The following is a 27,512-nucleotide window of genomic DNA, read 5'->3' as shown; positions in this document are numbered from 1 at the left end:
ATCAAGAACTTCCCTCCTGGGACGGCCAGTGTGACAGGGCTCCTTAGGGTACCAGAGTCCTGAGATCTCTACGAATCTCTTCAAAGGCTCAAACTGGAGAGGACCAGAGGTATGGAAGAGAATCACAAGGGAAGCAAAGGGCAGAGTCACACAGGAAGGGACTTTAGTTGGCTGGCCAGTGATACTTTAGTGTGCTGAGATATAGGGGATTCAGTCTCTTAAAAAAGATGGCCCCAGTTCCACGCAGTGAACTGGTATTTAAATGAAACACACCATCCCACCGAAAGGACTCAGCCAGGCAGGCTGCTGTAGAACCGTACACGATCAATAACAGGGGCTGATGGAGTCTTTGCTTCCAAAGGAATCGCCTGGCACTTCCCCCCGCCTCCCCTGCCCTTCTTCCACGCGCGGCGAGACCGTGTTTGCCCGGGAGACCAGCATCCTCTGCAAAGCAGGGCCTGGGGGCAACTTCTATTCGCGATGCCAAAGTGGCACCCGGGAAATCCCCATTAAAACTCAGCGCACCCGCCCTTCCCCTTGACATTGTCCCAGGGCTCGCAGGGAGGCGAGCCACGTCAGCGCACACTCTGGGCTAGCGCAAAGGCCCGGGCTGGGCGTCAGGCGGGCGGCTGAGGTTAGCACCTGCACTGGCCAGGTGTCCCCAGCCGCCCTCTCTGCTACCCCACGCTCTAGCTGCTGGTTAGATGCTCATCATGGCAATGAATCGCGCTGAATGGAATCCAAACAAACTGCAGGGCGATGAGCAATTAGGGCCTGATCCACAGCCCACTCCAATCAGTGGGGAGCATCACCATTGTTTTCAAGGGGCTTTGGATCAGGTCCTTACAGTGGAGGGGGCTCATTAGAAAGCCTTGGCTGGAAACACCCACTGACTCTGGTCCGTGTGAAATTTCCTTCCAACCCTCTCCCTCGAGAGATCGAGCTCCCGGGACAAGCGACAGTTTCTCCCACGGAATTGGATTTTGCCTGCAGACAACAGACACTTACAGCAAGGAAAGAGACCGATACAAACCCATCTTCAGCTCTCACAGCAGTTTGTCTCGTTGGCGTTCTCTGTCCTACTCAGCCAATAAAGTGGTGGTAGTTTGTTCGGTTTTTTAAAGCAATGACACTCTTTCCAAACATGAAATAGGGGCTCCTGTTCGGCTACCTCCTTTTTTCAAAGTTACTAATAAATCATCTGCTTCTGAAAGACGCTTCCAACGCCTCATATAAACAGGGTTCTGATAGGTCCTCGATGGTATATTTTGATATTACACGTCTTTACATTTTGATATTGCATGCCTATTCCACGAAAAGCGAAACATTCCAGATCACTCGGTCGGTGTACTTTGTATTTTTTCCCCACCAGGCATAATTCAACCTGCATAACATAAAATTATCTACGGGACATGTAGAATATTAAATAAAATGCAGCAGTCACACTCGAACCTCACCCTGAAACCTTCCGCTTTGGGTACGTAAAAATAAAAGATCTTTACATCTCAACGAACTGTAATTAGCATTTTTCTGTAAAACCGAATTTGTCATAGTCTACATAGCAATGTTCACTGTAATCCTTTCCCCACACAGCATCAGAAGTTGTATTATCAACTCCGATTTTATGTTTTAAAATAACAGAATCAATGCAAATAACCGTATTTAAGTATCAGGGTCTGAATTTGTTTTCTCCCTTAAATAATTAATTAACACAACTAAATGTTTTGTAGTTAAGTGATTAAACTACATGATTTTGAGAAATAACGTTGAAGCAAAAGTCTTCTAAATCATGGGTTGAATATGTAAATTGGTTTTACTACTCTAAAATGAAACAAATTTTAACCCAAAGGCAAGCAGCGAAATGTTGTTGTTGCAATAATCAAAGATCGCCCAGGTTTGAGGATTTATTGTTAAGTGAGGATTAAACTAAAGAGAACTCTGTTTGGTATTGCTTCCAGAAATTGCTTATGAAATTAGAACCCATTCTTTCAAGGGAATCGAGGTGATTCAACCTTCGATTACATTGATTGGTTTGTATTTTTTATTTGTTGTTTATTTTTATCTGTTCCCTCTCCTACTTCCTAATGTGGTACAAATTAACCTAGTACTGACCAAGCTATAGTCATCTGATTTTATTCCTATAGCTAGAGTAGCGTTTTTGAGCCATTGAAAGGTAAATATTCCGCTGGTTACAGTTATTGAATTTGTTTGTTTCAGCACTTGATAAGTTCTTTATAATCTAATTAACTTCCAGTACTGAACACTACAAAATATACGTGTAAATGAACATCTTTGAACTGTTTATACCAAGTATTTTAGGGATCTCTTAGCACAAAGGCAAAGTCTTCTAAAAGTGGACTATCTTATTCTTTAGTAAATTGTTTGCTTTGTTTAAGTAACCAGAAGTATTACTGAACAGAAAAGGTAATTTCCTCATTAGGGAGAACTGTATTATTCAGACTGTCAGGAAGACTTAGGAAAGCACTTCCAAAGCTTCTCCTCTCTCAGCTGAACACAAAGTGGATAGAATCAAACAAACAGCAAACTTTAAACCAAAACAAGGAGCAAATAAATTCCAGCAGGTTCTGTCTTTATACCCAATACCGCCGCTCCAGCTGAGAATAAGGACTGACGGGGTGAGGGAAGGGAAACAAGTCAATTTGTACCCCCAAAACCGAGTTTAATTTGTTAAAACTGTGTCTTATTACAGATAAATGTGAAGGTGGGTGAGATAGGTGTTGAAATGTTCCTTGCCCGTATGTGATCCGTGCTGTAACTGGCACAGGTTACATACCGTCTTTACGAGAGTTTCACCTGACCCTAGCAGGAATGCTAAGCATACATAGACTGGCTATAAGCTAGGAGGACACATACATTCCTGAATCGATCAATCCATCGCTTTGAACAGGTTTCTTTAAAGAGCCAGATTTAGGGGCATGTACTTCCCAACAGCGATGCCCAGCGACTGCCACCCGAGAAGATCCTAAAGGGCAAAGCCACAAATAATTATAAAATTGGAGACTTCTATATTTGTCTATTCTACTGGGTCGAGCAAAGAAATCAATAAAAGATTGGGTGGAACTCTATTTACCGGTCAACTAGTCCTCTCTTGTCAATTATGAAGGGAAAAAGTCAGCAGGAAGATCACAGAGAGCCCCTGGTAATTGGCCATCCCCACTTTTTGCAGCCATTTCCTCACATTCAACAGGGCACCAGGTTAAAAATACCCCTGCAATAGACGCACTTTATTGTTGGAGTTGTTTTCAAATAAGAGCTAAATGTCAAGGTCAGAAGCGTGGCCGATAACTCAGGAAGGGGTTAGTACATGCATCCAAATCCATTGAGCTCAGAGCCCTCTTCTTCCAGAGTTATAGCAATTCCAGTGCGTATGAATGTGTGTTGAAGGAAACGAGCCCTTCCCAAGTTCATTTTCAGATCTAAGGAGCAAGGCCAAGCAAAACCTTCCCTATTTCAAAAAGAACCTTTAAATATAGCCGTATCTACATCTGTCCCATTTTTAAAATATTGGACGGAGGCCCGATTCTAATCTCACACCAGTGTAAATCAGGAGGAACCCCACTTAAGTCACAGAGTTTAACAGTTCAGAATTCTGGTCCCTGGGCCTCAAAACAAAAGACAGGAACATAGGAATTGCCAGACCAGATCAGTGTCCGGTCTCTCTGACGGTGGCCATGAGCAGATGCCTCAGAGGAAGGTGTGAGAGCCCCAATAGCCAGATGTGGGATTATCTAAGTGCCCCACTCCCACTTTAGGTCTCATCCAGCCCTCCCATACTTAGAAATGGGTTTAACCCCCGAAGCAGGTTTAATATCTCTTCCAACTTTTTAATAATTAATTGCAAAAGTTCTTTAATAATATCCTGAAGCATTTATTATTCCAGCACTCTGATGCAGAGATTCCCTCTAGATCCCTGGCAAAATGGGCTTTGGGAACCACCTTCACACACTGCTGCAGTATCGACCCTTTCTGCGTTTTCCCCTCTTATTTTTCTCCCTTCCATCCCACCAATTAATGGGCTGAGAATTCTTATTACGCTTTACTAAGCACCATAAATGATCCGCTCATGGCTTGGGGGTGGGGGAGAATGACTTAAACAGAGATAAATTCCCAACAATCCCGATCTTTGTTCACGCGGTTCAGTGCAAACAGAGGGATCTGTCTCCTTTCACTCAGGGAGCTGATCAGGGTTTGATTATTTAAGTGCCAAGAGCAGCAGAAACAGAGCTGTGAACCATCTCCAGGAGTCCAGGGTGCAGGGAGCAAAGAGGCTGAGAGGCAGAGAATTAATCACACCGGGCCCGATCCTGCATTCCTCGTGAGCCTCAGTGTCGCGCTGAAGCCACGTTTATTTATTTGGAGTTTAAAATGCGCCTGCAGAGGAAGTTGCAGCAAAACAGTAACGCTGGCTATTTACAAATACACCGGCTACAAGGCTGGGATGCACTAGGAATGCAGGATCGGGCCCTCAGCCTCGAGGGAGAGGATCCGACAGTTACTGGGCGAAGAAGAGGATTCTCAGACAAATGTGGAGTGGGAAGACAGATTTCAAATGTGAGCTTCTGCGTTTGGAGAGGAGCCTTCTCTGTAGCATGTTCCTTCCTTGCAACCAAATAATCGGATTCGCCCTCGGCTGCGCAGAAGGAAACTCAGAGCTCCCAGCCCCCGCCAGCAGATTACTATTTTCCTCGTAGTTCATGGATCAATTTCACTGAAACCGGCGGGGAAACAGAGTCGGTTCCCTACCCTTGCCCCTTCCCTGTCAGCCTCTAGTCTCAGCTGCATAGAACTAGTAGGTCTAAAGGGAGCAGCAGGACGCATAGAGCTCCGGCCAGCCGGTCCCTCCTGGTAGGGCTCCTTATTCCACCCTCACCCGAGCACAAGTTCCGCAAGCGCGGGACCCCTGGCCCAAGCGTACCACTCCTCTCGATGGAGAGCGCTGCTTTCAACCAATGGCGCGCTCTGGCCCAAGAGCGGCTGGACCCAGCTCTTGTTCTGTCCACACTGGCAGTGCCTTCCCCGTGCGCGCTCCCCTTTGGGTCCACGGGCAGCCGATTGATTTCAGAAGGCGGACACCAGCCCTGCCCTGGCATGAGGCGAGAGACCAGTGCTGGGAACACGAAAGGTGCAGACCTAGGACGCAGCCTGAAGCCTAACTGGAGGGTGTGTTAGTGTCGTTAGCTCGGGATCAGGAGAGCAGGGTTTTCAGTGCGGTGCAGAGGAGGGAACAGCTTCCTCAGCTGGCGATTCCGGAGAGGCGAAATCAGGGGCCGTTGCCACCCTGGGGTGGTGGACGACAGCTCCCTGACCATCCAACTGAAAGGAAGCCTTAGGTTCACGCTCCGACCAGCGGTTACGCAGGGAAGCTGGAGAGCGAGCGAGGGGGGGAAGAGTGACTTTGCGAGGGCAGGAAACAACTGTGTAAAGGAATGTTTGATAAAACGAATCTCCAGTACGTATGATATGTATATATTATTGTGAGATCAAACGGAGTGTGCTCTGAGGGACAGGGATTCCCTCTCCCCCCAAACGCCTTCTTTAAACTTTGGCATGCTGTCACCAACATAGAAGGAAAATATGGCTGGATTCTGTTAGCTCATCGGCACCAGGGAATTAGAAGCACTTTCAGCCGCTCTCTACCCTGCTTCCTCTGTAACCTTACAAGCAATGTACAACTGTAAAAACAGACAAGGAACCAGCTATCTGTCAAGATTCGTGTACTCCTTAGTGAAGGAACTTAACCAAGTAATAAATAGTGCCAGTGACCTCCCTTTGGCCCCAAAGCAGGACCAAAGTATGCGTTATTAGATCCCAGAGCAGGCAGGCAATTGGGCTGCGGAGCCTTTGCAATCCCAAGACGCTGGCCAATGAAAAATGAAACGGAACCAATAACGCTTAATTAATACATGTGCCGCGCCCCAGGGGCAGTGCCGGTGCAGCGCTCTGGTCTGTAAGGGCTGCATTTCTCGGGGTACAACGATAATCACCCTGCAGTCCCGGCGGGAGGAGAGGGAGCAACGCTGCTACTCAAACATACACTCTGGACACGTCGGTGGTGTGGGATGGAGATTTTCAGCAGCGTGCACGGGATTTCCTTAAGTCTCTGCACATTGCTTTGAAAATCTCAAACCGGTGCACTTCCTGCGCTCGCCTCCTGCAAAAGCGGGTGCGGGAATTTACGGATTAACTAGTGTTTAAAATGTGTAACCCAAGCACACAACTGTTTTTACACACACACACAAATCCTGAACAGTGTAAGGGAACCACACATCAGCCCTGGTAAGATCTAGTGTCCCTGCGCCTGGAGGTGCCCGAGAGAGTCAGTTCTCTGGCTATTTACGAACAGAGCAGTCCATTAGAAGGAATTCCCTTCCTCATGACAGACCCGTCTGCATCGGCCAGATCCCAGTGCTACAGCCGGTTCCGCACCTTCCTTTCGATCGCAGAAATCCATTGCCTATTATTGCATTAGAATTTCTCTCCTGTTCGGTGGCTGGATTCTTCTGCGTTTTTGTTTTCTGTGCTGCTTGGTCTTGCTTGGCAGCCGATTCACAGCAAGGAGCTGACCGAGCCCTCCTGAACTGCTAGGAGACCGGGCTGGAGTTTATGGAAGGTTGCGTTCACCAGTATCAGCAACCGACAACAAGTTTGCGGCAGCTCTATTTCTTCCCTCACTTGCTCCAGTGTCAATGCTGTACAGCACTACAGTAAATATGCCACAGCAAAGTGTTCCCATGTTCTGTGGATGGCAAAATAAGACAGATTTGGGGAGTTTACTCTATTATTTTACCGTAAATCTTTGAAATTCTGGAACTAATTATATAGAGGATATGTCTCAATTTGTTCTGCATTAATGCCACATTGGGAATGGAGTCAGGGCCACAGCCAGAGCACATATTCGAGCACATGAAATTGATGAACTGAGACTTGCTGCTAGTCCCGAACACACCATCTGGAATTCCAGTCTGAGGTTACAATTAGAACTTCTGACCCCAAATTCAACTTTGTGGAGAAGGGGAAAAAAATTACTTACTCTGCACCTGTAGGAAGCATAGTGTTCAAGTCTCCCTCTTTTGAAAAAAAAAAAAGGTATTTCTCAGTGTTTGATAAGACTTCTAGTTCATATAAATGCTTTTCACCCAGCCTGGGTTTATTTCATTGTCTTACATTGTCCCCTCCTAATTTTCTTGATTACTGGCTTTAATTGTATCATCACTGAATAAGTTCTTTCACTTTGTTGAGGTGTCTGACAAAGGCTACAATAATGATCTAGCTCTATGCTTGAATTCTTGGTAGGAAAAAAACACTAGTGTCTGTGCCTTTAATAGTGTCATAAGTAACTGGGCAGCTATCATTCCACTTTCTATAGTAACTCTTCTCTTATTATTTAGTCTCACCTTGCACCCCTCCTGGATGGAAATGAACTAAAATGAAGTACTAGGTAGTACAGGGGTTCTGTTAAAATTTATTACCAGGCTGCTAAGACAAAACTAAATGTAAATCATCAAGCTGTATAAGGTCATAAAATATCCCTGTGCAGCTAGCCTTAGCCAAGATTCTGGTGAATAAAAGTTCATATAGAACTAGATATCAGTAACATCTTTCAGATCTGGTATATATGACATTTTAAAAGTCTCAGATGTACAGGGAGACATACTTAGAGTAGCTAAAATAATTATATAGAAATTTTATTGGTATTTGGCACTTTAGTATATGCTTTTTGTTTTTACTTTAGGTAACATGGTGCAGTTTGATTTCATCCTTTTCTCTCTGACATTTTAAATTAGTAAATAATTTATTTCATAGAGAAAGGATCTAAAAGTCACAGAAATGACTACTTTTAAATATGCTAACTGGGAGCCAAGGAATTAGTCTGATCTATAGGTTGGTAGAATACATCTGAAAGCAGATCCATCTTTAAATATAAAATTGTAGATGAAAAAGTAGCAAGTCACCCCTGTCCCCTATAAAATTTATGAGAACTCTGAGCCATCTGGCATTTTGTCTGTGAATCCAGATACACATCTGGAATGCAGTGGAAGGATTTACACATTCAAAAGAGGTGGGAAAGGTCCAGCTAAAATAAGCACATTATGCCAAGTCACTAAAACAGAGCTCAGAATACTTATGACAACTTTGGTGAGTAAGTGAAGCCTGTTTGTGACTGGCACTGACACAGAAGATAACCCAAGGTCTCACTAACCTTAGCAAAATAACAGGGCAGCATTGCCCTAAGGGTGAATTGTTCTATAACAATTTCTCCAATGGATTAGGCACAAGCATGTTTTCCTACCATGTATGGCTTCATTTTTCATTTTTATTTCTCAAAAAACATTTAACAATGCAAGGGAAGTCCTAATTCCAGTTTATTCTTGAGCACCCCTTTATAGTAACATAGGGCAAAGATACACGATAGGCCAGATTCTCAACTGGTATAAATCAGTATAACTCCACTGGAGTTCTGCCAATTTATTCCAGTTGAGAATCTGGTCCACTTATCTAAAATCTTGTTCTGAACCCTTGGGTACAGAGGAAGTACTGTCAAGTGAGTGGCTGCATCCTTAGGCCTCAACAGTGTACTTCAGCACCTACCTAACTTAAGCACATGCTTAAAGTTAGACACATGCTTAATACCCTAAGTGGGACCTGGGTTTCATTTTGGGGGGAATTCAGAGTCTCCTCTTTGTCCCACTGCGTAACAATGACACCAGAACCCAAGAATATGAAGGCTGTAGCAGTATGTTCAATGGTTAAAGCAGGGACTATTAATAGGACCCAGGAGTTTTAGTTCCATGTGCCTCTATTTACTTACATGTACAACAGAAATAATGATATTCATATCTATTTCACAAGGGTGATGGGATAAAGTGTGCTATATACATGCATATTGTTGTATTTTGTGCAGCATCAGTGCGTCAGTTCTCTCCCAAAATTCTTTTCTATGGTATTTCTTGTCAGGCATTTCTGTATCTGACAAGCAGGAATACAAATACATTTTGAAATATGTAAAATATACCAATATTAAGGCTTGCACCATTCCATAATTCAAGTTGAAAATGAAGGATGGAAGGAGCTTGTCCATACCTTAAATATAGAGAGTTACCAACCTTTGTGGGGACAACAGTGGTTGGTGGCATGTTTTGATATTCTTGCTGACAGCAGATCCACAGCAAAAATGATGGCCCAGTGCTGTGGAAGACTTGGCAGAACCACTGGAATCCCATAGCACAATGGGATCTCATGGTGCTAACCCATGCAAGTTATCAAAGCTGTATGTGATTTGTTTGTTCCTTTTTGTGCAAGAGGAGTGAGTGGATTTGCATTTAGTGACCAACTCATGCAATCTGGGAGAGTGCAGAACATCCAAGGGGAGAGTGCAGAAAATGCCAGGGCTACTGCAACCCTCACACTACTGTACCAGCCACAGAGTGTCTCCACTCCTTCTTCACAGCGTGGGTAGAGGATTCCATGCCTTCGGGTCCTAAGGGCACAATCAGTTTACTTGATAGAAGTCAAAGGAAATGACCCTTTCATTCAATCAAGGCTGATCATACTTAGAATTCAGATGCTCTCTGTGCTTATCAGACTACTTTATGCAGTGTTCCTATACAGGCAAATGTCTATAATGCTCACAGACACATACTCTCTCTGCCTTATATAAATGGATCCACCTAGAACACACATTCAAGTATGTGGAAATGAAGTACCTATACTGAGGGCCAATACCTTAATAATTTATGTATGGTTCTTGAAAAATAAATTGCTGGAAGCAATTAGCAATAAAAAGCAACTTCAAAAACTGACTTCTCCCAGCCCTTTATTCTGCTTCATTCCCCCCACCCCAAAAAAACCTATATAAAATTTGCTTCCTTCCTTCCCCTTCCCCATTAAATCCAACTCTTCCTTCATGTATGCACTGTTGCATAGAACATCCAACCAATTTGGTGAGAGGGTAGACAGTCAATTGTAACTTCCCTCAACTTCAACTCCTTCCTCACACCCCTTCAAAGATTTTTACTGACAGTGTTCTGAGCAGGTTTTAACAATGGGTTCTCAAATAGAGCTGAATGCAGTCTGTCCTTCTAACTGTCTATTCTGATATTATATGCCCCCCAGTACAGTAGTACTGCAGCACATGTTTTCCTTGTTTACACTTGCAGATAAACTGGGCTCAGCAGCACACACAGCTTTTTGTTTTTGTTTTTTTGTAGTTTAGATAAACTTTGAGGCTGGGAAGAATTGGAACTGAAGTTAACGGGGAGAGGGGGGAAAAATCACTCGTTAAAGCAGAGTCTTAGGTCCAAATTTATCTTTGGTGTAAGCATACTGGAGTTACATGAAGGATGAATTTGGCCCTAAAACAAACAAACACAACTAATGCTTACATTCTACTATTCAGTTGCAAAATGTTAGAACAGGAATTAAAGAGACATTGGAAGTCTGCTGGATCTAAACCAATCAGAACTGTTATTTATTTGTCTTCTTTTCTCGTTGGTTCACTGTAGAGTTAAATGACGTGCAGATCAGAACTAAGACTACCTTGGTGATGCCTTACCTAATCTCTGTTCAAAATATTAAATGTACTGGTGGAAAAGAAACAGAAAAAGCAAGGGACAAAGAGACCCTGTCAGTTGTAATTTATGCTTTCTAAGAGAAACAATGAAAGGAACAACCAAATAAGTGCAACTCCTTTCTTTAGATTATAACACAAATGATTAATAACTCTATGAATAGATTTGCAAGTAGCACCACCATGCTAATCAAGATATAAAAAAAGTTTATGAGCAGTTGCTTAGAAAAAACAAGATAAAGCCAATGGAAATTTAATACTGGTCAATAGTGCATTTATTCAAAACGTATTACTGACTTCAAGTCTCCATAAATTCTTTGTAAAAGAAACTTCCATTGTGATCACTGTTCCAGATCTAAGTGATTTATTTTTTCCCCTTTAGGAGTAATTAGATATATCTCACAAAGTCCAAGTTATATATCTATTGATAGAGATTTAATCATGCCCTCATAAGATCATAAATATTAAATTCAAATAAGAAGATAATGCAAGGAAAATATCTATAATAAATGGATATTTTGATTTATTCACAGATTAACTCACATGAAGAAACTCAAATTTCTATGTAACTTGTTTCCAAATTCAGAGGATCCACATTTCCAAACTGTTAGCTCTTGGGAACAGATCAGATGTTGGATTCTGTACAGTTTCAAAAAGGTTTCTTAGCAGTTATTTATCTCATTGCCTCACTCTAAGCAGCACAATTCTTTGCCCTCTCTATCCACGCTTGGGGCCATTAATTCTACTTATTTTGATGATCTGCTTGTACAGATGTATATTTGTTGTATCTTCCTGCATTACACACAAGCACTATACTTCAAATAGTTTATAAAAAAGTATACTCAGAAAAGACATATTGAAATACCTGGCTGTCAGTCTATTTTCTATCTCCAGGAATTTTGTTCCCCAGACCAAACACAGTATTTTGCAAAAGACATCTCTTTTTGACCTTTAAACAGTTATTGCCTTCAGTGATTCGTAATTTTTTTTTTGGGATCATTCAAATCAAAATCGTTTCTCAGTCTTACCAATTATTTACAGAAAATCCTGGACAGCAGTCCAAGTAAATGCAGCAAATGGTAAGTAGGTTTACTGTCAGCTAAAACTTGTGCAGAATTTTTAATCCAGTACCATTCTTTCAGATTAGCTGTTGGAACCAGTTTCAACCAAACACGGAATTAGCAGTGAAACAATGCAATTTATGAGTAGCAAAATGTTCAAACATTGTTTTGATGAACAATGGGGAAACCAACAAGATCACCAATTCTCTGGTACCTAATATTTGCTTTGTTAGGGAATGAAAGTTCTTGAATCATTGTGGTAATTTACCACGTTTTATCAGTTTCTGTTTAAGACACCTACACACACTTCCATATTCTTAAAAAAGAGTACTTGTGGCACCTTAGAGACTAACAAATTTATTTGAGCATAAGCTTTTGTGAGCTACAGCTCACTTCATTGGATGACAATATTCTTGACACTTACTGCAACATTCCCTATAGGCAGTTTCCATACAGATGTGGTAAAGACTAGAGCCCAAAGTTTCACAGCTGCACATACAAATGCATGTGGAATTGTGCACCTACTTTACACATTCAAATGTGCATGCAAATCAAGTAATTGTCTATGCATGTGCATTTGAGTCTAACTGACCAGGTGCACATGCAACTACCTGATTTATATGCACAGTCTGATCCTGAGTCCATTAAAGTCAATGGCAACGCTCCCATTGATTTCAATAGCACATTGATTTCAATAGGCCCATATAGTCTGCACATGCATATTTGAAAATGTAAGCCTAAAAAAGCAAGTTTATATCTGTCAGTGGCAACACAACATTAATGGAGAAGTATCATCCATTCAGAGGTTCTAAGAGTCAAGAATTACATTTTCCAAATCACAGGGCTTCTCTTGGAAGACTATTTCATAATCTAACAGATCTCATTGTCAGGAAGCTTTTCCTCATTCAGTCTCTTTTTCTTTGTTGGTCATTTAATCTATTACCCATTATACCCACTTGTAAGATCCTAGATAGTTCTTCTCCATTTTTCATGTTTACATGCATCACATATCTATAGGCTGATTTGTCCCTCCACCACAATCATTCCTTTCCAAAGCTATACATATTTAGTTCTTTTAATCTTTCCTCATAAACCCTCTCTTTCTCCTATAAGCTCCACCCACCAATGTGTTCTGGTATGGAAGAGCTCAGAACCAAAGTAAATATTCTGGGTATCGTGACATTTGGATATCCCAAAATGCAAGATTTTTACAATCTGGATCTCAGAATCATCTTGAGCAACTAAGCGGCAGTCCAAATGAATACAAGATTGTCATATCAGCATAGGAAGCTTTGGGTGGCATTGCTAGATCATTTTTTTAGTGGACCCTTAAACAATATTTTCTCCAGACAATGCCCTAACTATATTAGTTCCATTGTACTTGTCACAAATTAATGTAATTAAATACATAATATTTATAGTGATTGTTATGTTCATAGTATTTTACCAACATTATCTAACCCCAGCATTAAGATATATTATTCCAATTTTTATATAGGGAAATTGAGGCAAATACAAGTTACTTGCCCAATGCCCACAAAAGGAGAAACGTTTGAGCTGGGACTAGAGTCCATGAATTCCTGTCAACCAGTCTCATGCTTAAACACTATAACACATTGGTCACCTTGTGACATATGATGATAGGAGCAAAACAAAGTGTCACTATCTCTGGTGAAAGCCAGTGGAAACTGTTTTTAATGTTGAAGTTGTGTGGTGCATTTCCATGAGTGAAATAAGATCATTCCACAAACTAGACCTTATTACACACTTAAATCTCACCGACAAAACTTACAGTTTTATAAGCTCAGAAACCTACAGACTTCAAATATACATAACTAGGTTAGTTAAACTGCAGATACTGAAAACCTTATTTTGGTCCTTCAGAACTTAGCAGTACCATGCATCTGAAGTTGGGTTCAAATCCAACTGGGAAATATGCTTGCATAGAAAACACACCATATTTTTTAGGAAGCTCAACCATTTTTCTTCAAGACATGCATCCCTCTTGTGAAATATGTCACTGCAGACAGACTCTGAAGATGGCATTTTTGGAAGATGACAGAACTGAAACAGATCTAGGTCATCATAAATATACCATGTCACTGAGCAAGACAACTCAGAGTCTGGATCTTTCATTTGTAAGAGAAGGGCTAGGAAATGTCACTGGAATCCCAAAATAACACAACCAACCGAGGAAAAGAAAACACAACAAATGTTCATGAAAGATATTTCAATGGAGAATACATGGTGTTCAAAGGTGCAGTAGGCACACATAAAAGCAGCAGTAATTTCATGTTTAAAACAAACCAACCAATCTCACAAACACCTCCATGATCTCTAGATTTAGGGCTAACCCTGGCAGTTGTGCCCCCCTGTATTGTAGGTCTGAGCCTGACAGCTACAAAACATAGTACATTTGGGGCTGGTCAAACACTTACCACCCTTTGGAAAGATGTTTTGTCAGAAGAATTTGGACATCTGGTAAGCGACTTGGTGCACTTTTCACTGTGTGAGCCAGAGCCACTTTCAAAGTGGAATGGGAATCATAGTTGGTTTTCAGGTTTAGGAGAGGGCATACCCTCTACCTCCTCCACTTCAAACTCCTTAATATGGGTCTCCATATAGCAATAGCACACACACGGTATATGTTCTGAATCAGCCCTGACCATCCACTTAGGAATTATATTAAACTTGAATCTTACAGAATTGTTTGTCTTTTTTTAAAAGATTCTCTCTCTCTCTCTCTCTCTCTCTCTCTGCTTTGATTTATGTGCTATTTTTTCCGTTTACTTTCTTTATAGGAGAGTAAAATATGCTTTGTCACTTTAAATTACGTTGATTCTTTTTGGCCCATCCTCCCCTTTTGGAGGAAACTGGAAGGATCTCCAAAACACATTTTCATACCAGGTACATAAGGTTTCTTCATTTTAATACTCTTATTTTCAAGTAAACCTAAAGAATGCAAGTGTCTTAGAGCCTTATGACCAGTAACAAAACTACATGTACCATGTGGGATATACTGGAAGCATGTTCCTAAAGACGCTGCTTGTGTTTATAAGGTCTTTTGAGGTGAGGGTTGCACAGTAGAAAAACATAACAGAAATTTAACAAAGGCCACACTAAAAAATGTGAAAACAAAACAAAAAAAATAATTCTCCCACAGGAACCAAAAGGCATTTCATACATGTCCAGTGAGACATTAAAAATAATTATGTGGAAAAGTAATAGCTCCCTTGGTTGTTTTAATGTATTTTTGTCTACAACCAAGAAAACTGCTGTCTTGGCTTTGCTTAAAAGGTCTCTCAAACAAAAGCCCTTCAAGTGACCCTTGGATTATTAAACAGCAGTAACAATGAACATGGATCTCAGTTTAAAAAGTATGTCAAACCAAAAAGACTGACAGTTTGGATCTCGGCAATAGATAGCCTTCAGTGAAACCGAGGAAAAATAACCCTGTACGTTTTCAATCTTCAGAGTCCTTTCTCTGAAAACAAAAATCATAAGAAAAATCTATATCGTTCTCTTGTCTGAAGGGAATTCAGGTAGAGTTACATTTTTATTTTTTCTGTCTCACTATATCTTTGTTTCTGGTTGTAACATATTTTATTAGACATGGGTTCAATTCCAAAGGTTGGATTTGGTTCCTAATTTAAACTTCTCCAATGTTCACACAGAGGAAAGTTCGGATCAGGAAGATTGTTTTCGGCTTCATCTCCCATATGATTTCTTCAGAAATGAGCTAGAGGTCATTAATATTATGGAAGAGATTTCAGGTGGACAAAAAAAAAAAAAATAAAAAAGGACAAATAAAACCAAAACCAACCAAATACAACCTGCCAATAGTATCAAAACATGAAGCCAAAATCCCAGATACACTCATGTAAATGCCATAGCAGGAGAAGCAAACACTGGAGCGGGGGGGTAGAGGGAGAAGGAATAGTTATGCTCAGTAGAATACTTTTGTTTAAAGTAATTTATCATTGAAATTGTCTTTATAATCAGATACTAACTTCAAAAACTGATTTCAAAATAGATCTGATGTGTTTTCATTTTATGAGATGTCACAGACAGAATGTGCACTTCATTGGCTGCTGGAGTCATTGGTGCTAAAAAGCACAAATGTGTTTGTGATCTGTGGGCAAAGTTTCCTAATAGCTGCCTGTGGACACATCCTCTGACTAGCAAAGGCTGTGTGGTGCCAGCCAATGTGGCCTTGTCTACAGTAGGAATAATGGAAACTATAGTTCCACATCAGTGGTAGCAATGGTGGAGGCTGCAGTGTAGTCAGAACACAGGTGTTTTTAAACTACCTCTGAACAGGGTTAGATGATACAGTAGTAAAATTATGTTCTCGTTACTATGACTCCCACCACTGGCAGTCTGGGTTGAGCAGAGTCAGTGAAGAAAAATGCTTAAAATTTTTCCCAGTGTAGAGGTATCCTGTATATGCCCACAAAGCTCTCAGACATATGAGCTGCTTGGAAATTATTTATCCTAGACACGTTTTCCATGGTCACTTAGCACAGTCTCTCCTTTGTAACATTTCTGAGAATTAAACTAAAATGATGTCAGGTATTTGTAACAGTGAAAATACACTGACAAATTTGTATCTTTACTAACAGGCCTCTTCAGTTTTGAAGCCAAAATATCACTTTGCCATATATAAACAAAGGTAGGCCTTTTGAACGACACTGAGTTAGCATCTTTGCAGGCCAAACTTTTCCATGTGTCTTCTGAACTAACTGTTGCAATGTTTGTTGCAGCAATATAAGCTGCCTTGCCATTGTGCCCAACCCCTGGCTTGGAGGCATTGGCTCTAGGGGCAAAAGAGGGGTTCATTCTCTATAACCATGCCAACAAGTCTGACCATTACTGTCAAATTTAGGGATTTATGTGACCTGGGATTATACTACCAACTCAGTTTACAAGGACCACATAATAGCCATCAGATGATACTATCACCTGGGTTGGATTTGAATCAGCAATACAGTAATAGTGAAAGATACTATATCCCCATCCCACCAATGTACTCCCCCCCCTCACTCCGCCATATTTCAAGACATTCAAAATTCCCTCAGAATTAATGAACATCCATTTCTGGCCTTTTTAAAACTAGAAAATACAACTGTAAATTCTGATCTTGCAAAGCATATAGTTCACTGTATAAACTGATTTTTTCTACATAAAAGGGATATAAAAAGCAGACAATAATATAGATAACATTCTGTAAACATTATTATTGATTTTTATTCTTAGTAATGTTGATTTGTTTTCAGTTTTTTTAAAAAAAAAAAAAGAAAAAAATGTGAATTTTGCTTGTAGAAAATCTTAGTCTTGGTGTTTCTAAAAACATTTAAAATCTGGCACCAGAGACCATGGAACTATGGAGTTCTATACAAAACCTTTTTTAGGAGTTACTCTTCACTTCATGCTAGCTGCATTGATTTCACAAACTGCATCACTCTTGCTATAAACCTCGGCAGGTGAGGCTGGTGTTCATCAACTGCAGTACTTATTTTTTTAGTCCTGTGTTTTCAGTAGTAGAATAGTAATGAGCCCACTGGTCACAAAAGCCCTTTTGTTGTGTCTGCAACTACGGACATCATAAAATCATATTTAGAAGCTGCAGGACATTTCAATCGTTTCATTGTAACGGTACAATGGGTCAGAAAAGGAATAAGACCTTCACTGTGAAGCAAAAACTGGACGTTATCAATAAAACATGTCCAGATTTAAGGATCTAGCTTTTTCTTGTTATGTATGCAATGCCTATTAATTGCAATGGGTGTTATGTATGCACACAGAGAGGGCAATTAGAGACTTTTATTAAATATTTGTATTGTAAAATCACCCAGAAGCTCCAGTCAGGATCAGACTCCCATTGTATTAGACACTTTACAAACAAGTTCATTGACCAAATGGGAACAATACATTTTATATATTAAATGTTGTTCCTTTGTGGTTTCACTGGTTCTGTTTTAGACATTCCTATATATTGCAGCAAGAAAGAAGAGACTCAGTCATTCTGGAGACCTTATCTCCAATTAACAAACAACAAAAAAGACTGATATTTCTTGATATCAGCAACATAAGGACATATTTTGGCAATTTTTTATAAGTTTTGATTTTGTAATTACTTAAAGCTGCTTAAAATTTGAATATCTAGCACTACGCTAAGATAAGAAGACATATGTCTTGACTACTACCAAGACCTTCTAAAAATACCTTTTATCAAGGCAACAAGAGACTGCATTGAATTTGCCTGGAACAACTGTCATGAAATTGCCATGATGAAATGACTTGTCAACAATGTTTTGACACAAGATGACACAGTTTGGGAAGCCCTACCTTGGAAATATGTAGGGCAGCTCCATGGGAGGCGGTTGTTAACGTGATTGGCTTACCAAGTGAAAGACGTTCATTTATGGTAAAACATATGGCCACACCTAACTAAGTTATAGTAAATGTCTATACATCAGGAGAGAGGCATTAAGAGTGGAGTGTTTCTCACCTCACAAATGAAATAGCTAGAGATTTTCTTACAAAAGAAGACACAAATCAGGAAGATCTTGTTCTAATACTTTCTTTAAAAAAACCCACTTCTTTTCAATCTTTAGTAGTTTATTGATGAAAAGCTTCCTCAGAGAAAGGAGTATGCAGGATTAACACACTAGAATTCTGCATAGCTTTGATATTTTGATCTTCTTCTGATTATTTTGCCTCAACCTCCATGAGACTGTGCAGTTCTCCTGCAGAAAAAACTAAATATGGAATGTCTGGAATATGAAAGGTAACTCAGCTCAAGGGGCAGGAAGCCCAATAGGACAGCACAAAAGGGGGTTGATAAGGATTGCTACAATATGCTTTGCTTGTTAAATCTGCACAAGAAATAAAACCCGTTATTTTTTTAAAGTATGCACAAGTGCTTCAAAGTGGGGCAAAAGTACCAAGATCTTTGGGTGTATAAGCAGAGGAATGCTGGAGTAGACGTAAGGAGGTGGTATTACTTTTCTATACAGAGTTAGTGAGGGCATTACTGTGCCAGTTCTGGACTCCATACTTCAGAAAGAATTTTGACAAAATGAAAAAAAGGTAAAAAGAATGCTACAGGAATGATTCAAAGTCTGGAAAGCCTGCATTACAGCAAAAGATTAAAGAAGCTCAATCTATTTAGTTTATCCAAGAAAAGGTTAAGAGATGACTAGATCACAATCTATACGTGAAGATTTCTGATTGTAGAGGGTTTTTTAATTTAGTAGACAAGGCATTCATTACAAGAGTCAATGACTAGAAGCTGAATGTGGACAAATTCAGTCAGGAATAAAATATACATTTTTAACAGTGAGGGTAGTTAGAGAATTCATCTAAGTACGTTGTTCCAATTGCTATCACTTGCAGTCTTTAACATCAAGACTGGATGTCTTTCTAACGTAAGTAGGGTCTGAATGAGCACTCCCACTCCCCAGCTAGCTGTCAGGGAGAGCTTACATCCTCCCCCTAGCCGAGATGTTGTTGTCCCGGCAAATCACGCTCCATATTATACGAACTACATGAGTTCTCCTCAAAGGGTCTGAGGAAACCCACCATATGGGTTACACTAAAATTACAAGGAGTACTTGTGGCACCTTAGCAACTAACAAATTTATTAGAGCATAAGCTTTCGTGAAAGCTTATGCTCTAATAAATTTGTTAGTCGCTAAGGTGCCACAAGTACTCCTTTTCTTTTTGCGAATACAGACTAACACGGCTGCTACTCTGAAAACTAAAATTACAGAAGTTATGGGCTTGACGCAGGAGTCACTTGATGAAATTTTCTGACCTGTGTTATGTAGGAGAGTATGTTAGATGATCAGCATGGTACCTTTTGGCCTTAAAAATCATCAGTCATGTACAAAAATCCCATATTAGCATGAGTTTCCCCCATTTTGACCTACTATAGTATGTGTAAATTCTTAAGTGAGGTAGTGGGATGGTGAGGCACATGGAAGATCAAGCTGTTTCCACTGCCATCAGCATGTGTGTCTAGGAAGGTGGGCAGTGTCATCAGGTATGCTCAGAGTTTGGATACACTTAAACTTTTCAGTCCTTAGAGATGATCTAAGAAGTCTGGATTTAGAGCTGGTTTTGCAAATCCTTGTTTGTGTCTCAGATCTGGCTTCCAAACTCCTGAAGCTTGTACAAGGAAGAGATTTGGATAAAATTTAAGCTTTGACCTATCCTCAGAAACTATCTGAGCTGAATCTCTGAATTGCAAGAAAAAGGTATGTGTGTTCTCCACACTAATCCAGGAAGCGAGTGCAATAAATATCACTCTGCAGTAAATTCTTACATCTCCAGAGCTGCACTTGCATCCTTCCAAAGGGTTTTATTTTCTGTTTCTTTTCATCTGCACCATTGTCCCCTATAAACCAATTCTTTATTCTGCCTGGGAATAGTAGAATGTGTGACTAAGGACAGAGTTTACTAAATGCTGAATTAGCTGGGATTGATTTAACCGTGTAGGCATTTACTTGTTCTCAGAAAATCTTGTGTGAACTTTGAAGAAGTTGTTTGATGCCATTTTTTCTGGGCAGGATGTAAAATGATTCTCTCTCATTTCCTATAAAGAGCGCTAATAAAAAGCTGTCCTGTGACACACACATGAAAAGGGCAGAATAAAGGCCCAGTTGACAGAAACCACTCCAGACTGACATATTTGTGAGCTATGTATCGTTTCCCTGCCCTGCCTAAAATTAATTAGATAATAAGGAAACAACTATTGGGTCTTGTACACAGTGTACTCTAGATTACCAATGACCTGTCATACTTCATAGTACTAGGAGATGGAAAGAATTCCACATGAATGATTGTACTGAATTTTTTAATGTGGCAATACTTGTGAAATTCATTCCATTTCACTGCAGCTGTGTACCATTGCAAACTTCATTTCTGAGAGCTATACAGGTTGAATGTCATTAAAAAGGTATTGGTATCATTAAACAACCTCAGTTATGTTCCCAGAAGAGTAGGGAGCCAATACAGCAACACTTTCCATGGAGGACAAAAGCAATAGATAAGGACAACATTATTTGGTTTCAGTGTTAAAATATCAACGTTTGCTGTTTTACTTAGAATTGTTAGTACCTAATCCTAATAACTCCTTTAGAAAATGATAAAGCCCTTTCTAAAGCCTTTTTCTAGTCCATATATTTTTGTTTAAATTAAGCAGTTCAACTCCTCCAAACAATATCCTTTACTTGCTAGATTGGCAGAGGTTGAGATTACTGAGGAGACAGCAAGCTCATCATTTGAGGGAAGGAGCACTTACAATTTCACTTCAGAGACTGGCCAACTAAAGGAATGGAATTGATGGACTCTGGGTCCAGTCTTCCTTGTCTGAAAGAACTTCATATCACTATGGTGCCTTTGTGGGAGAAGAGAAGCAGCAGGGTTTGAGCATGCAGCCATATTTGTTGAGAGGACGATTAAGTGCATGATGCAGTGACATTGGTTGCCGTATCTGGGAGAGGCAGCAAAATACAAGGATGGGAGAGCAGCAGCTAGAGGAGCTGGGTGAGCAGCTGTGAGGAGTAGCTAGCTCACTGGTATGCTTTTAGCAGAGACATCTACATGTGGTGGCCTTGGGAGAAGCTGTAGCTGTGTGCCAGCTGTCTACAGCAAAGGAGTGATACAATGGCTAGCAGTAACAGCGACAAGTGAAGAGACGGGGGAGGAAAGAGATAAAAAGGTGGGGACCTAAAGAGAACTGGCTCTGTGACAAGAAAGGGCTGCAGTATCTCTGAGATACTCCCATTAGTGCTGCAGCAAGCAAAAAGGGGTTAAAAATGCAGGACTGGGGGTGTGTAGAAATAAACTAAATTTGAAGATCTATGGGTGCTTACTGGGTTGAGGTTCCCTGAATGAGAGAGTTTTGCTCTTCCTCAGCATGCTGATTCTTCCCCCGGATAGATTAGCCCTTAAGAGCTAGCACCACTATTTTTCTAGTGTTTGCAAAGCTGAGAAGGCCACCACTATTTTCTCCTGGCTCAGGCCTATACTGCATCTTTCCTTCCTTTGACTTTCTACTCTATAGCCAAGAGCTCTAAAATTGTTAATCAAATTTCATGACCAGTGAATAATTAGTGCTCATATCATGGTCTTGGAAAAATGCCTTTGACTTCCCCCACTTTCAGAACAGAAATGGACCCAACAGTCACAGAATACAAGAACATCTGTGTAATCCATCTTGTGTCTTGGAAGCAAAGATTATAACTATACAGATGTCCACTTCACTAACAATTATTTTCTAATTCATCAAGATCTAGTATTGCATTCAATTAAAAAGAAAGAAAGGAATGCAGTTAAAGAGTTAGTCCAGGTGAATTTGGAAGCTTACCTTATTAGCTATACCAAGGTTTCTCCATTAAAAAGGCCTGTGTTTACTTTAACTGTGAGATCATTTAGGACATACAGAATCTGTGCTGTGTTTTAATTCTGAAAATCCTACAGCCAGAAAGTTTCCTTTCTTCCGTAGAGAGATGTAATCTAAGCACAGCATTTGGAGCCAGAAACTCCCGATATCTAATTCTGGCTCTTTCAGTGGGGCCCAGATTCTCAGAGTTATTTAGGTGCCTAATTCCCCTTGATTTCAGTTTAAGGAGCTGGGCTCAAGTCCCTGTGTAGGCTCAGACAAGTCACTTACCCTCTCTGCCTCAGTTTCCCCATCTGTAAAATGGAGAATTGAGAGACTTAAATGCTTTGAAGATGAAAATTGCTGTATAAGCACTCAGTGTTACAAGGACCCAATGTAGGCCACAGCAAGCCGGACCTAATTTCTACACTCAAGCTCACTTGAAATTCTGTGGTTAATTTTTTTTTAAAGGAGTTATGCTTTTTATTGAATTTGAAGATGAAGAGAAGCTCTCATGGGTGTTTTAGTATCAAACACTTAATTTTATTCTGCCCTCCCCCCAATTTTCATTGTGCTACCGAATGCACTGAATACACAAGTGCACTGGAGAGATGGCCAGTGGAGGGAGGCCTTGGGTTTTATCAGCTGGACAGAGGACAGCTGAGGTTTTGGACTCCTGAGAAGGTGCGGGAGACAACTCGGGTTTGGAGCACTGATGGGTCAGCTGAAACTTTTGTCAATGAGACAGGAATGCATTTAATCTTTCACCCCTCTTTGTGGACAGGGCAGAAATGACTGGATGGGGTTCAGGCGCCCTGGGTTCTAGTATCAGCTATACCACTGATTAGTTATGTGACCCTGGGCAAGTCACTTCGCCTCTCTGGGCCTCAGTTCCCCCTCACCCCCATCTTTAAAATGGGGATGAGATGACCTGCATAAGGTGATCAGATTTTAAAAGTCAAAATCTGGGATACTTTTAGGACAACATTTTTACAGCTATGAAACAGTCAGACTAAAGAAAAACCATGTTTAAAAGTGTTGCTACTGCCAGCTTCTGACTCCACAGTGACGCATACATGTTTCTCAGAACGGGGTGTTTTTTCCCCCAGTAACTTTGTGTCTAAATGTATTTATCACAAAACATTGAACGAGTGTCTTTAACTTTCACTTTGAGCAAAAGAACAGCTTTTACATACCAGTTTTTCTCTACACTCCAAACACTGAATGCTCCTTCCACCAGATTGTTCCTAAACTCTTGGGGGTAGGACCATCATTTTGTTCAGTGTTTGTATAGTGCCTAGCACAACTGGGTCTTGGGCTGTGACTTGGGATCCCAAGAGCTATTGCATTACAAATAATAAATAGAGCATATCTTGCTCACTATAGCAATAGATCTTGAATATTTTTTGTAGTCAATAAAAATGTTTTGATAGAAGGAATTAAAATACAGGACATATCATGTGTCTTGAAAGAAGTTCCTGGGACAATAGAAAACCATATGAAAAAACAAGACTGTCCCAATAAAACTGGGACATTTGGCCACTTTACCCCTTCCTTTGTAAAGCTCTTGAAAAATCTATGATTGTAAAACACTGTATAAGAGCTAACTATTATTGTTGTTTCAGGCTACTTATACTAGTTTACACTTGCTTCAGGTTTCAAAAATTTTCTTCACAATTATCTGCCATAGAGACATACTTTTTAAACAATGAAAGCTTAGATTCTGAAGCATAATTCTGCAGCAAAGAGCAGGCGGGAGGGATGGAATTTTGCAGCAAACTCCATGCTGTAGCATCATCATGGAGTACGTGAGCCCCGAGTATTATCACTGACTCTACACATTAGTTTCACTCCATATAATTATTTTATTCCCTCTTTATGAACTGTGACTTGCTCCTTACCATAAGTCATGTTATTTATAGAGTTCCACAAATCCACCCACCAGCATCACCACTGAGGAGTCCAGGTTGCTGTACAGTTAACATTATAATATACAATAGTGTAAACATCATAAAACATTGTATAAATGTATAAACATTGTATAAAGCCAAATGAAATCCTAAAAGAAAATAAAGCAGCATTATTAAGAGGAGGGGATGGGACACCTTTAATGGACACACTTAAAACAGAAAACACCCCAGAGAAGTATTTTCTGTAAGTTTAGCAACTGGACAGAGATGATCTGAGCTGAATGTCCAGGGGAGGGAGTTCCTTACTTAACAAACCAGCACAGCAAACACTCCTATCACTCACTGACCAAGGGGCTGCTGGGAATACTTTACCTTTCAAAAAAGCAGGTTCAGATCAATAAATACATTTTATTTTAGAGTTTCCCTCCCTTTCAGATTCAACAACATTTGAAAGCTTATTAAACCCACTTCCAAAAACCCTACTTACTTGTAAAGCGCAGGTGTAGATGAACTGATGATATCAGTCTAGGTGCAAATTGGGCACAGCAGCTCTAAGCAAAATAAAAGCAAAGCAATGTTTGTGCCTCCACTGTCACTAGGAAATACCTTCTTCCTCTGCTCCAAAGACCTGGCCTCCCAGCTCTCCTTGATGTGGTTATGTAATAGCAGAGTGAAAGTAAATGAGCAGATTTTCAGCAGAACATCAGCCAACAAGTGGAACCAAAATAGGCTTATCAAAGAAAATGGGACTGATTATCCCTAGAGCCAAACAAAAGACTCTCTGATGGCAACATCTCCTGGCAGCAGGAGATCTCTTGATGATCTCCAAGAGGAAAACAAACCTAAAATACTTTTGAATAGATAGGAAAAGGAATAATGGATTTTGCTGGTGGTCATTAGCAAGTTAATAATTAGTTACAAATGTTAAGAGCCCTTGACTTGGCCTGAGTCCTTCATTCCTCAAAATGGTCATCATTATCTGCCAAGTAATGGCTTCGGTCAAAAGCCATAAATTATTGCTCATTTAAAGATCCAGCCCTGCAAGTTCCCTAAAGTGCTGTTTCTTTCAATGATCATGAATGAGAAAGTAAAATGAGGAAGGAGGCTATTGTAGACTCAGGACCATCCAATCTGCAGGGAAGACAAAAAAGGACTCTCATGGCAGAGTACCAATCTATGTGTTAACAGACACTTAAAAGGAGTACAAAGCTGATTAATAACATTCCTGATAACATGTGTGCGCTCTATACATTCAGATGGATAAGAATTGGAGGATCTGGTTCCAAGCAGAATGTTTCCAGTCAAATCTTTAGATCAAGATTTTCAGAAGTGACTAGTGATTATGGGTGCCCAGCCTGACGCACTTTAAAAGGGCCTGATTTTCAGAGAGTGCTGATCATCCACTCTGTGAAAATCAGGTGCTTTTCAGTTATTGAAAACTGGGCAGCCCAAAAAGAGGCACACAAAGCCACTAACTTTCATTTGTATGTAATATGTTTAATTTGGAGGACAAACAACCTCCACCCCCAAAATGCCAGTAAAACCCAACTCTAACATGACAATATGTGGCTGATACAGAGATTTATACTGAAGTGCGAACTGAAAGCCCTACTCCTAGGTTTAGAAATTAATGGAGGAAAATAAAACAATTTTGAAAATATCTTGTTAAAAGGAACAGCTATCAGCTAACCCCGCTTGTAGTTATCAGAGCAATTCCACACCCCCACAGTAGTGGTGTGGTTATATTTGGATGCCAGCTCTCCTCCTGCAGTGGCACTCCTACCACTAGGAAACCACTATGGCTGGTTGAAAATTCTCTGTCAGGACTGTTTTTCTACAGAAAATTGGGGTTTTGACTAAATGAAATCTTTTACAAAAAGTATCTCTTTCCCATAAAAAATGTTAGATTTTTCATCAAAAAACTGAATGGGGCTAAGCTTCCCAGCCAAGCTTCCTCTCCCACGATGCATCACCTCCCCTCACCAAAAAGGGAGGCTGTGGTGCATCTTGGGGGATGTAGTCCATCCTCAGAGCCCAATTTATAGAGGGGACTGGGACTATGAGGAGCTGTAGTGTCATTTCAGAATTGAAATATTTCAGGCTTTGGCCAAAATATTTTTATTTTCAATTATCTGTGCCAAACACTTGAAATTTTCCGTGTGGGAAAAAAGATTCTGACATTCTCTAGAAACCACTGCTTTCTCTCCCAGCACAGTCACATCCTTCAACAGGTGATTGGGCAAATGTATAGCTAAAATTTAGGTTAGATATATGAACTGGGAGTTGGTAAAAGCCTCCCAATTCAGTTTTTTTAAACCATAAAGTTTAAAAGAAGAAAGAGGAGGAGAAACATGAGAAAGGAAACCGGTAAAGTGGGAAGAATGAGAAAAAAGCTGCATTTTTAAACAGCCCTCTCTTCTTATTGTGCAAAAAGTTGGTTGCCCTTTCAGCAGCAGTTTCACCAGCAAATACTTTTAACTCACTTTCTTCTGAAAAAGCTAAACTGGACTCCTATTATTCCCAGATAAAAATATATTAAGAGGAAGTTAAGGTTGAGGGTACATATCAGTAAATTAGCATAAAACACATTAAATGAATGTCGCAGTTCTCCTAAAAACTCCTGCAAACCTACAAAATTCAAAATTAACGTTAAACTTAAAAACAATCCAAATGTGTGGAAATGCACAATTAATGCATCCTTAACAACCTTAATTCTGCCTTGGAATGATGCCATGAAATAACCATTCAATTATGGTTAGTACATAATAGCCCTTATAGTTCCAGATAAGATTAAATTTATTTTTAAAGACAAAGAAATATTTTTTCATATTTTACTTATGATATAATTACAAGGAAGATAGTAGCCCTCAACAGCACAAGGAGCCACTATTTTTCCTGAGGGCAATTTGCCTTTAATACCATTGGAAACAACAGGAGGCAGTGGCCATTTTGAAAGAGGGACCCACCATCTTTCCTGGGGGCAGCCTCTGGCCTCTGTCTCATTGAGAACAATTGGAAATTATCAGTGCAGAAACATTCCCTCCAGCATATTTTCTAGAGCTTTGTGGGGTCTTACCGTACGCTTGCTAAGGACCTGAATTCCAGATGTTGTCAGTACCAAGGAGTTACAACTGACATTATGCCCCTTTGCTTCTGGTCCTCCCTGCAGTCAGTGTACTTATGGCACAATGGGGCAAAACATTCCTGTGAATGTTAGCACTTCAAAGAGACATCTCTGGTATAAAGGGCAGATTTTTGTCCAACATCTCTGATGCTAGTGGTCAATCTGCTTTTGGCCAGTTGTCCTGGTACATAGAGTGTCAGCAAAGTAGTTACATTTTGGTGCAAGTCTTTCTTTTTTCCAGCAATCGTGAATTAAAGGTAGAGTTTGCACCTTTGAATTTTCTGGTTTTTCTTTTAATGCTGCTTTTCTTCTAAGGTCTCAATATTAAGTGTAAGAACATGCAATGGCGTAAGTCAATTTAAGCAATGATGCCAGTTTTTATTTCTTTTTGTTTGGCTTATAAGGCCTGCTGAGAGACAAATCCTAGCCAGACCCCTAA

General features: G+C 40.3%; 1 protein-coding gene and 1 long non-coding RNA gene across 3 annotated transcripts in view; one reads left to right on the top strand and one right to left on the bottom strand.

Moving 5' to 3' along the window:
* WT1 (WT1 transcription factor) overlaps positions 1 to 27,512 on the bottom strand; it is a 137,768-nt gene that overhangs the window by 48,909 nt on the left and 61,347 nt on the right. Inside the window, exon 1 of one of the 2 annotated variants that reach the window (XM_038404468.2) lies at positions 24,437 to 24,753. The exons of the other annotated variant lie outside the window; for it this stretch is intronic. The gene's annotated coding sequence lies outside the window, so the exon portion shown is untranslated. Of the gene's footprint in view, positions 1 to 24,436; positions 24,754 to 27,512 lie in introns of those variants that run through there. 2 annotated transcript variants of the gene reach the window in all.
* Positions 1 to 27,512, top strand: part of LOC122460505 — a 64,690-nt gene that overhangs the window by 558 nt on the left and 36,620 nt on the right. The window contains exon 2 of the long non-coding RNA XR_006281848.1: positions 1,373 to 1,477. This is a non-coding gene — a long non-coding RNA (uncharacterized LOC122460505). The remainder of the gene's footprint in view (positions 1 to 1,372; positions 1,478 to 27,512) is intronic.

This window comes from Dermochelys coriacea, chromosome 6 (genome assembly GCF_009764565.3).
Source record: "Dermochelys coriacea isolate rDerCor1 chromosome 6, rDerCor1.pri.v4, whole genome shotgun sequence".
Classification (NCBI taxonomy): Eukaryota; Metazoa; Chordata; order Testudines; family Dermochelyidae; genus Dermochelys; species Dermochelys coriacea.
The sequence above is the reverse complement of the archived record's forward strand: the minus strand, read 5'-3'. Positions and strand labels throughout refer to the sequence as shown.